Source organism: Panthera uncia, chromosome X (genome assembly GCF_023721935.1).
Source record: "Panthera uncia isolate 11264 chromosome X, Puncia_PCG_1.0, whole genome shotgun sequence".
NCBI lineage: Eukaryota > Metazoa > Chordata > Mammalia > Carnivora > Felidae > Panthera > Panthera uncia.
The window spans coordinates 37048915-37064019 of NC_064817.1; the positions used below are offsets into that span (position 1 = coordinate 37048915).

General features: G+C 41.8%; 1 protein-coding gene across 2 annotated transcripts in view; it reads right to left on the reverse strand.

The window, feature by feature from the left end:
- The window catches only part of EFHC2 (EF-hand domain containing 2), a 212067-nt gene that overhangs the window by 136495 nt on the left and 60467 nt on the right, over nt 1-15105 (reverse strand). The gene's annotated exons all lie outside the window — the stretch shown is intronic.

A 15105-nucleotide genomic window follows, 5' to 3' on the forward strand; every position in this document is an offset into this window, starting at 1 on the left:
TTAATCTCTTACGGTGCTTAATTTACAAATTAAACTTTATCATAGGTATGTCATGTGTGTATACGGAAAAAAAAAAAAACCCACTACATATGGTTGAGTGCTACCTGTGGTTTCAGGCATCCACTGGGGGTCTTGGAACATGTACCCTACGGGCAAGGCTGGGGGGAATACTATGTAGACAAACTAATATTTTTTCTGAATATTCTTTCAATAGGAAGATGTGAAATTCTTACAGCGCACCGGAGATCCCACCTCAAACTTCTCCAGGAACTTCAAAGAGCCTAGCTCAATGCCAACCAGTCTCATCTTACACTGTGTATGTGTTGGTGTGGGGGTCCCCTCCCTAAGGAATGTGGTGAGAAAAGACCTCAAGATAAGGGAAGGCAACCTGGCTATGTGCGTACGTGACATTCCTCACGGCTCTGTATGTCTGTACATGACATCCCTCATGACCCTGTAACGTGAGACCCTCCCCCCCGCCCCCGCCAATCAGACTGTATGTCTATATGCTACCCATATATGGAGACAAAGAAGTAGAAAACGCATAAAATGCTACACCACGCGGCATTCGGGGCTCAGTCTTTCAGGCACAAACCCTCTGAGCCCATGCCGGCAAGATCAAAATTGCTTCCTGGAGAGAAAAGCCTCAGTGTCACGACTTTCTGTGCGAGCATCCTGCTACAACGCGGGGAGGGGAGTGCTGGAGAGGGACTCAGGTGGGAGAGGTGGATTCTATAGTACTTACTGTAAAAATCAGAGATCGTCAAAAATGCTCTTGAAAATTCCTTAACCATTCTGGAACACTGGGCCTCTCGGTAAGTATAACACAGCCCATTTTTCTTCCATGATGAAGCAGACAAATGACTGCCTCTTCAGCTGAAGGCCCATTGAAATACCTTCCTTATTAGGCTCAGGTGCCATGTTGTACGAACAATACGTATGTTCGACCCTTGGAATCACTCTCAACGTGGCAACCTGATCACACACGGAGGAAGACGTGGTCACTGAGGACAACTGAGGGGCCAGGAGATTCAGGCTACCATTTCAAGCTTGCCCTGGGACACGTGCTCCTTGAGAGCTCAATTTTAATATTCCCTCCGGTCTCAAGTTAATTGTGTATATGATGTGACAGTGTGGTAATCCAACATGGACAATATGATATGTACGACTGAGTCTGTTAGGTGCAATCTACCCTTCTAAAGGTGGTCAGTTACTCTAATTAGGAATATATGTTCCGGGAGAGTTTAGCAAATTTTTATCAGAAGCCCACACTTCAGAAGGGGCTGACAAAATGTCTCAGTAGCTTATCTTTGATCAACACAAGACACTTTGTTCATTACCGTAAAGGATGTTAGAGAGGAGCTGTAGTGAGTTAAGTGATTCTATTCAAAATGAATGGATCCTTTGCAAGTATTGCCGAGGCACTGTCTTTACTGGAACAGGTTCTAGAAATCTGGTGTACCTGGAGATCTCCAACCTTTCAAAATGGCACCTTTGGCTTCATTCCAGAATGGTCCTATGTTCAACTGCTTTCCTGGAAAATTCACCTGGCCTGCCTCCAGTTGGAAGGTTAGCTAAACTCACTTCTAGAATACGGTCATATTTGTGTTGATTGAACATTTCTGGTAAGATGCTGTTGGATGGGTATAGGGTTTCCTTCTGGCGTGATGCAAATGTCTTGGAATTAGAAGTGATGGTTATGCAACACTGTAAATATACTAGATGGCACTAAATTGCACCCTTTAAATGGGCTAATGGTTAGGGCGTGTGGGTGGCTCAGTCAGCTAAGCACCCAACTTCAGCTCAGGTCATGATCTCGCGGTTCGTGGGTTCAAGCCCTGCATCAGGCTCTCTGCTGTCAACACAGAGCCTGCTTCAGATCCTCTGTCCCCCTCTCTCTGCCCCTCCCTTACCCCTGCACGCACACACTCTCCCTCTCAAAAATAAACCCCAGAAAGGGGTTCCGTATCTCAGGGGTTCTGAAACCCAGCCGAGAGCCAAATGGAAGGCACAGGAGAACTGTGACACGGTGCCTGCTGGCTGCCCTCCCTATTTTGTGACGGCTACCTGAACACCATGGTGTGAGACACCCAGTCCGGGGAGAAGAGACTGGGGTGACGCCATTTTTCCCCGCAACACCAACACGGTGGGACTTCAGGAAGCAGCACAGCGCCCCCCAGTGGAGGTGGGACAGGCTTACACCAAACCCAGCCCTTCCGGGCCTGGTAACTGCTTATTTACTGGAGTGACACTGACTGACCCAACACAGCCGACCTCTCCTCCAGACCAGCACAGTCACCACCCCCCAAGAACCAACAGACGACTCGTTCTTTTTCTTTCTTCCCTCTTTTTTTTCTTTCAAAACCAGGCTCATAGTTTCTGATTTGGTCTTTGTCAATTCTCGTTATATACATATATATATATTTTTTTATCCTATTCTGTCTCCATGTTTTCTCTTTCTTCTTTATTTCTCTTTCTCTTTCTCTGGAATTAGGCCTATAGGTATTTGATTCTCTTCTGTTTTCTTTCCTCCTCTTTCTTTTTTCTCTTTTTATGCGATCAGGCTCCATACACACATACCTTTTTTTTTTTTTTTTCTATTCCAGGGTTACTTCAACAAACAAATCAAAGCACACCTAGTTAAAGGTCCAATCACCACCACTACGAGCAAGGAGGAGGTCTGCAGAGGACCGAACAGTGGGAAAGAGCAGCCAAAAACGCAACAACAGAACGCACACAACATACACCAGAAACACTTCCTGGAGTCCCAGACCGTGGACTGTGCAGGACCCCTTTTTAATACAGTGGTACTCACAGGTGCAGGACACATAATGAGCCTTTACAACATGCAAAAGACGAAAACTTAGCCAAAACAACAAGACGGGAATTCTCCCCAAAAGAAAGGTCAAGAAGAAATCACAGCCAGAGAATTGTTGAAAACAGATATAAACAATATACCTGAATAAGAATTTGGAATAACAGTCATAAGACTAATAGCTGGGCCTGAAAAAAGCAAAGAAGACACCAGAGAAACCCTTGCTGCAGAGGTCAAAGACCTAAGAACTAGTCACGATGAATTAAAAAATACTATAACTTAGAGGCAAAATAAACTAGATACAGTGACAGTTAGGATGGAAGAAGCAGGGAATAGGTGAAACAGAAGATAAAATCATGGAAAATAATGAAGCTGAAAAAAAGAGGGAAAGGAAATTATTAGATCACAAGGGGAGAATTAGAGAACTAAGTGATTCCATGAAACAAAACACTATCTGTATCCTAGGAGTCCCAGAAGAAGAGCGAGAAAAAGGGCAGAAGGTTTATGTGGACAAATTATAGCTGAGAACTTCCCTAATCTGGGGAAGGAAAACAGGCATCTAAGTCCAAAGGGCACAGATAACTCCTGTCAAAATCCACAAAAACAGATCAACATGATGACACATTATAGTGAAACTGGCAAAATACAAAGATAAAGAGAGAATTCTGAAAGGAGTTAGAGACAAAAGGTCCTTAACCTACAAGGGTGGACACCTAAAGTTAGTAGCAGACCTGTCCCGTGGAACTTGGCAGGCTAGAAGGGAGTAGCAGGAAATATTCAATGTGCTGAATAGGAAAAATACGCAGCCACGAATCCTTTATCCAGCAAGGCCGTCATTCAGAATAAAAGAGAAAGATCTTCCCAAACAAAAACTAAAGGAGTTAATAATGACCACTAAACCAGCCCCGTAAGAAATTCTAAGGGGTCTTTCTCAGTGGAAAGCAGCAAAGACTACAAAGGACCAGAGAACATCAACACAAACAAGAAATCTACAGATAGCACAATGGCACTAAATTCAAATCTTTCATAATCACTCTGAATGTAAATGGACTAAATGCCCCACTCAAAAGACATAGGTTATCAGAATGAATTTAAAAAAAAATAAGATCCATCTATATGTTGCTGTAAGAGACTCATTTTAGATCTGAGGACACCTGCAGATTGAAAGTGAGGGGACAGAGAACCATCTATCATAATAATGGACAGCAAAAGAAAGCTGGAGTAGCCATACTTATATCAGACAAACGAGACTTTAACACAAAGACTGTAACAAGAAATGCAAAAGGGCATTATATCATAATTAAGGGGTCCATCCATCAAGAAGAACTAACAATTGTAAACATTTATGCCCTCAACTTAAAACACCCAAATAGATAAATCAATCACAAACATAAGCAAAGTTATTGATAATAATACCATAATTGTAGGAGACTGTAATACTCCACTTAGAGCAATGGACACATCATCTAAGCAGAAAATCAACAAGGAAACAATGGCTCTGAATGACACATTGGACCAGATGGACTTAACAGATATATTCAGAACATTTCATCCTAAAGCAGCAGAATGCACATTCTTCTTGAGTGCACATGGAACATTCTCCAGAATAGACCACATATTGTATCACAAAACAGCCCTCAACAGGTACAAAAAGACAGAGATCATACCATGCATATTTTCAGATCACAACACAACTTGAAGTCAACCACAAGAAAAAATTTGGAGAGCCCTCAAATACATGGAGGTTACAGAACATCCTACTACAGAATGAATGGGTTAACGAGGAAATTAAAGAAGAAATTTTAAAAATACAAGGAAACAAATGAAAATAAAAACACGACAGTCCATACCCTTTGGGATGTAGCAAAGGCAGTCCTGAGAGGAAAATACATTGCAATTCAGGCCTATCTCAAGAAGCAAGAAAGGTCCCAAATACACAACACAAACTTGCACCTAAAGGAGCTAGAAAAGGAACAGCAAATAAAGCCCAAAGCCAGCAGAAAAAGGGAAATAATAAAGATTGGAACAGAAATAAATGATACAGAATCCAAAAATACAGTAAAACAGATCAGTGAAGGAGCACTTGGGTGGCTCAGTCGATTAGGCATTTGACTTCGGCTCAGGTCATGATCTCACTGTTCGTAGGTATGAGCCCCTTGTCGGGCTCTGTGCTGACAGCTCCGAGCCTGGATCCTGCTTCAGATTCTGTGTCTCCCTCTCTCTCTGCCCCTCCCCAGCTCATGCTCTCTCTCTTTCTCAAAAAGAAACAAACATTGAAAAAAATTAAAAACAGCAGAACAGATCAATGAAACTAAGAGCTGGTGTTTTGAAAGAATAAACAAAATTGATAAGCCCCTAGCCAGATTTATCAAAAAGAAAAGAGAAAGGGCCCAAATAGACAAAATCCCGAACAAAGGAAGAGAGATCACAACCAATACCACAGAAATACAATTATAAGAGAATCCTATGAAAAATGATATGCTAACAAAGTGGACAATCTGGAAGAAATGGACAAATCCCTAGACTGTCACACACTACCATCACTCAAATGGGAAGAAATAGAAAATTTGAACAGGCCCATAACCAGGAAAGAAATTGAATCAGTTATCAAAAATCTCCCCAAAAATAAGAGTCCTGGGCCAGATGGCTTCCCAGGGGAAGTCTACCAGACAATTTAATGAAGAGTTAATAACTATTCTTCTCAAACTGTTCCAAAGAATAGAAATGGAAGGAAAGCTTCCAAACTCAATTCTATGAAGCCAGCATTACCTTGAGTCCAAAACCAGATAAAGACTCCAGTATAAAGAAAAATTCCAGGCCAATATCTCCGACGAACATGGGTGCAGAAGTTCTCAACAAGATACTAGCAAATTGAATTCAATAGTATATTAAAATAATTATTCATCGTGATCAAGTGGGATTCATTCCTGGGCTGCAGGGCTGGTTCAATATCCGCACATCAATCAACGTGATACATCACATTAATAGAAGAAAGGATAGAACCATATGATCCTGTCAATCGGTGCAAGAAAAGCATTTGACAAAATACAGCATCCTTTCTTTTTTTTTTTTTTTTTTTTTTTTTTAATTTTTTTTTCAACGTTTTTTATTTATTTTTGGGACAGAGAGAGACAGAGCATGAACGGGGGAGGGGCAGAGAGAGAGGGAGACACAGAATCGGAAACAGGCTCCAGGCTCCGAGCCATCAGCCCAGAGCCTGACGCGGGGCTCGAACTCACGGACCGCGAGATCGTGACCTGGCTGAAGTCGGACGCTTAACCGACTGCGCCACCCAGGCGCCCCACAGCATCCTTTCTTAATAAAAACCCTCAAGACAGTCGGGATAGAAGGAACATATATTAACATCGTACAAGCCATGTATAAAAGGCCCACAGCTACTATCATCCTCAATGGGGAAAAACTGAGGGCTTTCCCATGACGTCAGGAACATGACAGGGATGTCCACTCTCACCGCTGTTCAACATAGTATGGCAAGTCCTAGCCTCAGCAATCAGACAACAAAAAGCTGTAATCATCAAGACAGTGTCGTATTGGCACAAAAACAGATCTATAGATCAACACAATGGGAGAAGCTATTTGCAAATGACATATCAGATAAAGGGTTAGTATCCAAAATCTATGAAGAACTTACCAAACTCAACACCTAAAAAAACAAGAAATGCAGCAAAGAAATAAGACATGAACAGACACTTTGCCAAAGAAGACACATCCAGATGGCCAACAGACACATGAAAAGATGCTCATCACTCCTCATCAGGGAAATACAAATCAAAACCACACTGAGATACCACCCCACACCTGTCAGAATGGCTAACACGAACAACTCAGGAAACGACAGATGTTGGCGAGGATGCAGAGAACGTGGATCTCTTTTCCATTGTTGGTGGCAACGCAAGCTGGTGCAGCCGCTCTGGAAAACAGTGCGGAGGTTCCTCAAAAAAATTAAAAATAGAACTACTCTATGACCCAGCAATAGCACTACTAGGAATTTATCCAAAAGATACGATACAAAAATGCTGATTCAAAGTGGTACACACACCCCAATGTTTATAGCAGTGCTATCAACTATAGCCAAATTATGGAAAGAGCCTAAATGTCCATTGACTGAAAAACAGGGTAAGAAGTGGTGTGTGTTTGTATGCATATACGTATATGTATATATGCATACATATATACATACATATATATTACAGATATATGTAACATGCATATATAATATGCATGTTACATATATCGTAACATATATATGCGTATGTGTATACACATATATACATACATATATATGTATATATGTAATATATATGTATGTAATATATATGTATGTATATATACAGAGAGAGAGAGAGAGAGGGAGAGGGAGAGGGAGGAGGAGAGATTGAGAGAGGGAGGGAGAGAGGGGGAGAGAGAGAATACTACTCAGCAATGAAAAGGAATGAAATCTTGCCATTTGCACCAACATGGATGGAACTGGAGAGTATTATGCTAAGTGAAACAAGTCAGAGAGAGATATCCTATGATTTCACTCATATGTAGGATTTAAGAAACACAACAGATGAACATGAGGGAAGGGAAGGAAAAATAAGATAAAAGCAGAGAGGCAAACCATAAAAGATTTAAATACAGAGAACAAACTGAGGGTTGCTGGAGGGCGTGGAGGGAATGGGTTAAGTGGGTGATGGGAATCAAGGAGGGCGTTTTTGGAGACGACCACTGGGTATCATGTTTAAGAGATGAATCACTGGGTTCTACTCCTGAAGCCAAAACTACACAGGATGTTATCTAACGGGAATTTAAATTAAAAAGAAAGTTAAAAGAAAAAAAGATGTTGGACACTGAATTGAGGTTGACATACTAAAGCGGTAAATTCTAGGCATGCCCGGGTGGCTCTGTCAGTTAAGCATCCGACTTCAGTTCAAGTCATGATCTCCCAGTTCAAGGGTTGGAGCCCCACATCGGGCTCTGTGCTGACAGCTCAGAGCCTGGAGCCTGCTTCAGATTCTGTCTCCTTCTCTCGCTCTCTGCCCCTCCCCCCCTTGTGCTCACTCACTCTCAAAAAGAAACTTAAAATGGTAAATTCTGTGTTATATGGACTACATCTCAATAAAAATAAAAAATAAAAAATAAAAAATAAAGGAAAGGGGAAAACGATGTCAGAAGACCCAGAAGGACAAGAGAGCTGGAGTTTCGTTGAGCTTCCAGTAAAGGTAGGGAGAGGGGGGCAGAATATGCCGCCCCAGAAGGTACCACTTTGGATATGTGGAGTATTTGGACCCGAAAACAACTGGGTTCCAGCAGACTCGGGGAGAATTTTTTTACTTGTCCCTTACCTGCCTACGAGAAGTTAGATAGGGACTCTGTACCAGGAAGGGAGCCATTACCAGAGAGAACTTTTCTATCAGGAAGACGTATTGGCATGGCATGGTAAATATTCGCTGACCAGACATTCGTTCTCCACATCTTCCCATCAAACAGCTTCCTCCTCTTTGAAGTCTCAGACCCCTACACCCTTTTCCTTAGCTCTGGATAGAAGGTCAGTCTCAATTATCTGACCGCCTCTGTGTCTTAGTGGGGCTCCCAGAGGTATGTAAGTAAATTTGTGTTTCTCCTGTTCATCTGTCTTATGGCAGTTTAATTAGACCAGCCAAAGAACCTAGAGGGGAAGAAGGGCAACGTTTTCTGCCCCTTCAGGATTCAATCTGAAACTTTTTTTTTTTTTTTTTGGCTTTGTAGTTGGGTATGAAAGCATGGCGATATAAAATTCATCACTCTCACCTACCTCTGTGCATTGACTGCTATCGGTAGGAGTTTGTGACTGAGCAAAGGGACACAGATCAGTTGACCACACGTCATTTATGTAATCATTGAATATCGGGCAAATAATACATTACAAGAGAATGAAGGATGCTAAATACAAATGAAGAGAAAAGAAAAGATAGTATTTTAGGCCGGGCTTCAATAGGAGAGGGAGAGACTGATAGGTCATGTTCTGGTCCTCTGAGACTCCAGCATGCAAGTGAAGGACAGTAGAATTCGTCACTCCAAAATATGCCTCTTTGGTATAAGAACTATTTTAGAGTGGTTTTCTTTGTTGTTGTTGTTTGGGTTTGCGGGGTTTTGGTTTTTTGTTTTTACACACAGCAAACACAGGAGTACCTCTGGAAATAGAGAAGTTACCTTTCTGGAAGACAAGTACCTGTATAAGGGAAATCTCCATTTGTAAGGGCATCCAAAGAGATGTCTAGAACTTCTTATCACTGGAGAAGACAACAACTTAAATCTGCATAACAACCTCACTTTAACAGCGCCTTTCCTGGTAGCCTCCCAACGGACTCCCCACCCCAAACACCTTTTATCTTTTAGCTGGAGGTGGTATTTAAGGTGGTGGCTTGGGACATTTGGGGGAGTTACTCAGTCTTCCTGGGTCTCTCCCACGTATACATTTTATTAAGCTTCTGTTTGTTTTCCTCCCGTTCGTCTTTTTTATTACGGCGGGATCTCAGCTGAGAATCTAGACCCGTCCTATTTTCCTCCCCTACAAAAGGTAGGGAGCAAGTCAGAGTGGTAGAGACAGAAAGACAGAAAAGGAAGAGAGAAAAATGTCACCTGTAGCAAAGTAGAATACAAGGGAAGAGACACCAAACAGACCAAAAGTGATCTCACAAAGATAAAAGACCTAATCACAAAGGAACCTGAGGTACCAGAGGATCCAAAGAGAATGTCTTAAAATGAAAACTGCCAGAAATAACAATTTATGGAAACGTAATTATGATACAAGCTTTCATCATAATTGATGACGTCCAACAAAGATTAGATAAATAAGGTCCTAGAGGATGTAAATGGGTAAATGGCTGTAATTGTCTTGAAAATGGGATGTACATATCATTCGGCAGGGACATGTGATCTTTAGCTCCGCAGCAGGCTTCTGCCAGCCCTACTGTGTTGTACAAGGTTACCTGCCTGATCCCCGAGGCAATTTGAACATTTGAGGCTAGCCTACAGGATATAAAATCTGAAATCAATTAGCTTTAAATAATAGAGAGCGTGGGATTTCTTCATTATAAAGGAACATTTTTAATTGGTTAGTATTCCTGAAATTAGCATCGTCTTACAATTATAAAGGCAAAAGAAACTGGAAGCCGTCAGTTTGATGGAAGGTGTGAATGTAGCCTTGTGGGGAAGGAGTTAATCCTATTTTCATGTCAGTTGAGCTATTTACTTTGCATGCGTGTCCCGAAGAGCTGGATTTTAACATCGATTTGGATTCCTAATTTCCACTTTAAATTGTTTTCAAAATGATTACTGTCTGACACATGAAATAATTGTGTGCAGAAGACTGTCCATCACGGGCTAGGCAATGCAATCCTGAGACAAAAGCAAAAGCAAAAGCTCCCTGAATAAATCTGCGCATTGTTTAAAGACGATGAGGGTGGTGCGACCGACGCATGAGTCATCAAGTCTGTATTTCTCAGAAACTAAATAGCTAAGTGTCCAAAATTTACAGCTGCATTTTCTAGAGATGCTGTCGGGAAAGACATGAAAGTCCAGTAATATTCAATGAGGATCAACATTCTATAAAGAGATCAGCATCACTAATGTAAGTTTTAAATGTTTAGGTTCCATTTGATGAGAAAGGCTCAGACTCAAATTGTACTAAAGAAGAAGGTATCTGTGACCACTAAGGATCAATGCACACAATTACAAGTGGGTAGACAATACAAATTTCTGTGCATTTAGATTTTTTTAAATGTTTTTATTTACTTTTGAGACAGAGAGAGACAGAGCATGAGCAGGGGAGGGGCAGAGAGGGTAAGACACAGAATCTGAAGCGGGCTCCAGGCTCTGAGCTGTCAGCACTGAGCCCGACGCGAGGCTCGAACTCACGGAGAGAGAGATCATGACCTGAGCTGAAGTCGGACGCTCAACCGACTGAGCCACCCAGGCGCCCCCAAATTTCTGTACGTTTAATGTGTTGTTGATCCTTCCTGAAAAAGCTGTTAAGTCAGTGATTTCTTTTATGAATATAGAGTCTTAGAATTAAGGAAATAAACCATAGGAGAGTTTCTATCGCATATAGAGGATGGCTCCCCTATTCATGACAATTGTACAGTTCTAGAAATTTATCACGCGAAGGGGAGCAGAACGTGACATCCCAAAATACTCTTCTTTGGCATAAGAGTTACCTCGAACTGATTCTTTTTAAGAAACAGCTGACCTAGGAGAAGCTCTGAAATCCAAGTAAAAGTGACCGTTTTGGTTTTTGTTTCTAAGGTGTTTTTTTTTTTTTTTTTAAATAAAAGTTTGTTTATTTTGAGAGAGACAGAAACAGCGCAAGTAGGGGAGGGGCAGAGAGAGGGGGAGAGAGAGAATCCCACGCAGGGTCTGTGCTATCAGCACAGAGCCCGATGCAGGGCTTGAACCCAGAAAACCATGAGATCAGGACCTGAGTCGAAACCAAGAGTGAGATGCTGAACCATCTGAGCCACTCAGGTGCCCCTAAGGTTTTTATTTATTTATTTTGAGAGAGAGAGAGGGGAGGGGGGGGCAGAGAGAGAGGGAGTGAGACAGAATCCCAAGCAGCCTCTGCACCATCAGCCCGGAGCCCGACGCAAGATTCAAACCCACAGACAGAGAGATCATGACCTGAACCTAAATCGAGAGTGGGACACTCACAGACGAAGCCACCCCGGCGCCTCAAAAGTCACCCTTTTGTACGAGCCATTTACATGTATAAGGGAAATCTCCATTTCCAAGGGTGTCTCCCTCACTGTACCAAGAAGAGGAGGGATGACCAAATACCTCTAGAAACTCTTATCAATGGAGAAGGCAGTGACTTAAATCTGCATAACAACCCTACCCTTGTTTACTATGCTTTTCCTAGTCCCCCACCCCCCCATAAGTGGCTCCCCCACTCCCAATAACCTCTTTTGTCTTTAGCTGGAGATAGTATTTAAGGTGATGGCTTTGGCCATTTGTGGGAGTTCCTCAAGTTTTCTTGGGTCTCTCCCATGTATACAGGAGGTATACAGGTTATTAAACTTCTGCTTGTATTTCTCTTGTTAATCTGTCTTTCATCATAGGGGCATCTTAGCCAAGCACCTACAAGGGTAAAGGGAAAATGATTTTTCCTCCCCTACACAGGCTAATTCACAAAAAATTCTAATAAATTGAAAACACATAAATTATACAAGTTCCAGTCATTAATCACAAAGCAATACAACTAGAAATATTATGTAACTATAAACAAAAATTCTCACTAATAATTATTGTATTGTAATTAAAAGTAAACTTGAAAATACAAAACATGAGTATAGAATTAAAGATGTACAAACCTGTAAAATTTTGGTAAAGCGATAATCTTGGGTGAATTACTGGATTTAGATTACTACCTAAGAGAATTTAGAGTTAAAGAGGGCTTACTCGGTTCATTGTTCTAACTCAGCTATCCTCAGGCTTGGCTCTGCTTTAGGAGCCAAGAAAGAAAGAAACAGAGAGAGAGAGAGAGAGAGAGAGAGAGGAAGAGAGGAAGAGAAAGAAAGAAAAGAGAAAGAAAGGGAAAGAAGGAGGGAGGGAGGAAGAATGAAAGAATGAAAGAGACAAAGAAAGGAGAAAAAAGGAAGAAGGAAAAGAAAAGGAAGAAAACAAAGCCCAGGCCCAATGAATCAGAATCACGTGGGGTGTTGGGTCGGGGGGAGCACTTGGGTGGCTCAGTCAAGCGTCCGACTTCAGTTCAGGTCATGATCCCCTAGTTCATGAGTTCGAGCCTGACTTCAGGCTCTGCACTGACAGCTCAGAGCCTGGGGCCTGCTTCACATTCTGTCTCCTTCTCTCTCTGTCCCTCCCTCTCCCCAGCTTGTGCTCTTTCTCTCTGTCTCTCAAAAATAAATAAAAACGCTTAAAAAAACTTAAAAGGGGTTCCTGGGTGGCTCAGTCTGTTAAATGTCCTACTTCAGCTCAGGTCATGATCTCCCAGTTCGTGAGTTCCAGCCCTGCCTTGGGCTCTGCGCTGACAGCTCGGGGCCTAAAGCCTGCTTCAGATTCTGTGTCTCCCTCTCTCTCTGCCCCTCCCCCCCCTCCCCAAATGCATAAGCATTAAAAAGAAAAAAAAATTTTTTTTAAAGAATCATGGGGGCAGGTAATGATGAGAACAAAGGCAAAAGAAAGGTAGATAAAATTAAATTTCTTTACAATTTGCAGCCTGCGGACAAATACGGGCAGAGCAACATTCCTCAAGGAACTCACCGAGGCCTTGATGTTAATGCTTTGCTAGAGGCAAAAAGCAACCTTAACTTAACAATAGCCAGACCTCCAGGATGCGGTTAAGTCTTCTATACGTATGAAAAGCCTTTGGGAAACTTCCTTTATCTCTGCCCCTCCCCACTTAAAAAAGTATATAATCAATTGTTCCTCCCTATCCCAGTGCAGATCTTCCGGACTAAGGGTCCTGTCCCGGGGCTTTCATAAAAACACCTTTTTGCACATAAAACGTCTCAAGAAGTCTTTCCTGCCGGCTCACTCGCCACCCACATCACATCAGGTAAGAGGGGCGTTCGTATTTTTTCTTAAAGCTCTCCCAAGTAATTCTGAAATGTAGCCAAGAGTTTTGACCCAGTGAGCAATAAATTGAGCAAAAATTTATGAAAGTGGAAAAATCTGTCATAAGGAAAACAAGTAGAAAGCAAAAAGGATAAAAGCATAAATCGGAGAATTTGAAAGGAGAAAAACAACCGTAATAAACAAATCCAAGACTTTCTTTAATACACAGGTAAGAGTCTAGCAAAGATAATCAAGAAAGTATGAAGTCAGAAGTGAGTTACCGCAGGACACAGAAATGTAATAAATTGCAAGACATAAATAATCTTAACATAATAAATCATGCAAGCTTTGACAAAAACAAATTTTAAAACCACAATTAAATAAGTGATTTTTGTAATAACTGTGAATTATCAAACTACAATGAATAAACTAATAACCGAGTAAGCAGTGGAAAAAATTACCCAAGAACTGTCTCTAAAAAGGCTCCGATGGGGATGATTTACTACCGGCTTCTTTCAAACTTTCACGGGCGAGAAAACTGCCACATTATGGAACTCGCTCCGATACCAAAAAAAGATGGAAAGCCACGAAGTGAATTCTAATGCCTGATAGACATAACATTAAAAAGTAAACTATGGAGCCCTAGTCCTCCTCCCCCGCCCCCGGAGAATCCCCTGCAGAGCCTTTTAAATTCCTGATGCTTGGGCCACATCCACACCAACACACGTATGAAATCAGAACCTTAGAGTGGACCCAAGCATCACTGATTTTTAAAGCTCCCCGGGGTGACTGGAGTGTGCAAGCCAAGGTTGAGAACCGCCTCAGACAATTTCACGATTTGAGATTTAAAATACAAGCCAACAATTCAATAGCCTGTAACCATCATATGCCCACCTGCACAAAAGGCAGCATTCTCCTCACAGATGCAAAGACGTTGACAAATACGTAACGATCTCATGCTGTTTCCAACCATATACATTTGTATTTATTTTTTTAATGTTTATTTTTAAGAGAGACAGAGAGAGAGCGTGAGCAGGGGAGGGGCAGAGAGAGAGGGAGACACAGAATCCGAAGCAGGCTCGGATCCGAGCTGTTAGCACAGAGCCCGACACGGGGCTCGAACCCACTGTTGCGAGATCATGACCGGAGCCAAAATCAAGACGCTTGACGGACTGAGCCACCCAGGCGCCCCATAACTATTGTCTTTATTGTCATTACTGTCAAAGAGACAATGCTTTGAAGAAAGAAGACTGCCCTCTGATGAATCCTGCTATCTTTATCCAGCTAGAAATTAGTCAAAATGGGGGCAGGTCCGGGTGCTATTATTATTTCAATTATTACTCTTACTGCTTACAATTTATAACCGACCCAGTCACCCAGGCCCCCCCTTTACCACATACACCTTAAAATCCAAGAGTAATTCCTTAATAAGATTGAAAAGCATCTGCTCTAAAACAACAGCCTAAATATCCAGCACTATAGTTAAGTAAACCATGCATCTACTACAAGCAGGAAGAGAAAAAAATTGCCCCTCCTGGCAACGTTATTGAATACTGTTTTGAGGAGTTCTGGGCAATGTAAGAAGGTATGAAATAAAAATATTCACAAGAAAGAGACAAAAAAGTATTACAGGCTGATACAATAATGGCATAAGCAAAAGCTGAGAAACTATAAAGAAAGGATTTCAGTATAACCACAACTGAATCAAAACTATTCTCATGTACTAGCAATAACCA